The sequence below is a fragment of the Ranitomeya variabilis genome, unplaced genomic scaffold, assembly GCF_051348905.1.
Source record: "Ranitomeya variabilis isolate aRanVar5 unplaced genomic scaffold, aRanVar5.hap1 Scaffold_296, whole genome shotgun sequence".
Taxonomy (NCBI): domain Eukaryota; kingdom Metazoa; phylum Chordata; class Amphibia; order Anura; family Dendrobatidae; genus Ranitomeya; species Ranitomeya variabilis.
In genome coordinates, this window is record NW_027508043.1 from 70,001 (window position 1) to 72,500 (window position 2,500).

The following is a 2,500-nucleotide window of genomic DNA, read 5'->3' on the forward strand; positions in this document are numbered from 1 at the left end:
AGGACAGTGACCTAACTGTGGGTAAAGTTTGCGGGGCACGGGCGGAAAGTCGAATTTTGGATGAAAATGCATTATTTTCATACTTTGAAAATTCCAGGCGTGTGTCAGACTTCCAGGCGGGGGCAGCCGCTGGAGGCGTACCGAGGACGCTTCCAGGAGCCTGGGGAAGATTTTCTGAAAGTGTCCTTGGGACTTAGAAATATTTTGAGAAAATCTCGATTTTGTGAAAAAATGTCACATTTCCCCTACTTCCACCCCAGGGGGGCGTCAATATGTTGTGAGGTACCCCAGGACAGTGACCTAACTGTGGGTAAAGTTTGCGGGGCACGGGCGGAAAGTCGAATTTTGGATGAAAATGCATTATTTTCATACTTTGAAAATTTCAGGCGTGTGTCAGACTTCCAGGCGGGGGCAGCCGCCGGAGGCGTACCGAGGACGCTTCCAGGAGCCTGGGGAAGATTTTCTGAAAGTGTCCTTGGGACTTAGAAAAATTTTGAGAAATTTCCGATTTTGTGAAAAATGTCACATTTCCCCTACTTCCACCCCAGGGGGGCGTCAATATGTTGTAAAGCACCCCAGGGCAGTGACCTAAATGAGGGTGAATTTTGCGGTGCACGGGCGGAAAGTCGGAATTTTTGGATGAAAATGCGTATTTTCATACTTTGAAAATTTCAGGCGTGTGTCAGACTTCCAGGCGGGGGCAGCCGCCGGAGGCGTACCGGGGACGCTTCCAGGAGCCTGGGGAAGATTTTCTGAAAGTGTCCTTGGGACTTAGAAATATTTTGAGAAAATCTCGATTTTGTGAAAAAATGTCACATTTCCCCTACTTCCACCCCAGGGGGGCGTCAATATGTTGTAAGGCACCCCAAGGCAGTGACCTAAGTGGGGGTGAAGTTTGCGGTGCACGGGGGGAAAGTTGAATTTTTGGATGAAAATGCGTATTTTCATACTTTGAAAATTTCAGGCGTGTGTCGGACTTCCAGGCGGGGGCAGCCGCCAGAGGTGTACCGGGGACGCTTCCAGGAGCCTGGGGGAGATTTTCTGGAAGAGTCCTTGACACTTAGAAAAATTTTGAGAAAATCTCGATTTTGTGAAAAATGTCACATTTCCCCTACTTCCACCCCAGGGGGGCGTCAATATGTTGTAAGGCACCCCAAGGCAGTGACCTAAGTGGGGGTGAAGTTTGCGGTGCACGGGGGGAAAGTTGAATTTTTGGATGAAAATGCGTATTTTCATACTTTGAAAATTTCAGGCGTGTGTCGGACTTCCAGGCGGGGGCAGCCGCCAGAGGTGTACCGGGGACGCTTCCAGGAGCCTGGGGGAGATTTTCTGGAAGAGTCCTTGACACTTAGAAAAATTTTGAGAAAATCTCGATTTTGTGAAAAATGTCACATTTCCCCTACTTCCACCCCAGGGGGGCGTCAATATGTTGTAAGGCACCCCAAGGCAGTGACCTAAGTGGGGGTGAAGTTTGCGGTGCACGGGGGGAAAGTTGAATTTTTGGATGAAAATGCGTATTTTCATACTTTGAAAATTTCAGGCGTGTGTCGGACTTCCAGGCGGGGGCAGCCGCCAGAGGTGTACCGGGGACGCTTCCAGGAGCCTGGGGGAGATTTTCTGGAAGAGTCCTTGACACTTAGAAAAATTTTGAGAAAATCTCGATTTTGTGAAAAATGTCACATTTCCCCTACTTCCACCCCAGGGGGGCGTCAATATGTTGTAAGGCACCCCAAGGCAGTGACCTAAGTGGGGGTGAAGTTTGCGGTGCACGGGGGGAAAGTTGAATTTTTGGATGAAAATGCGTATTTTCATACTTTGAAAATTTCAGGCGTGTGTCGGACTTCCAGGCGGGGGCAGCCGCCAGAGGTGTACCGGGGACGCTTCCAGGAGCCTGGGGGAGATTTTCTGGAAGAGTCCTTGACACTTAGAAAAATTTTGAGAAATTTCCGATTTTGTGTAAAAATCACCCATTTCCCCTACTTCCACCCTAAAGGGGCGTCAATATGTCGTAAGGCGCCCCTAGACAGTGACCTAAGTGGGGGTGAAGTTTGGGTCTGCTGGGTGGAAAACTGAAAAAAAGCGATTTTGTGACTTTGAGAACAAACAGAGAGCTCAAAACTTTGAAAAACGTCAGACCGCTGTCAGACTTCCAGGCGGGGGAAAGCTCTGAGGTTGTACCGAGGACACTTCCATGGCCCCCGGATTGATTTTCAAGAAAGAGTCCTTGGGACTTTGAAATTTTCCGGCGAGCTGTTTTTGGCTTCCGGGAGCCGTAGAACTTTGGGAAATCGATTCCGCTCACCGGTTCAGGGTGTTTCGAGCTAGTCCAGGTCCCAGCTACGCCGCCTGGCCTCCAAATTTCGCAAATTCGAAAAAAAAAAAAATAGAACCGGAATGAGGAAATTTCTGGCCGCCGGATCCGCCGCACGGCTCCAGGAGGTCGGACACTTTTTGACTTTGTTCCCTTAAAGTGGGGGTCGGTGTCTCACCATGCAAATAC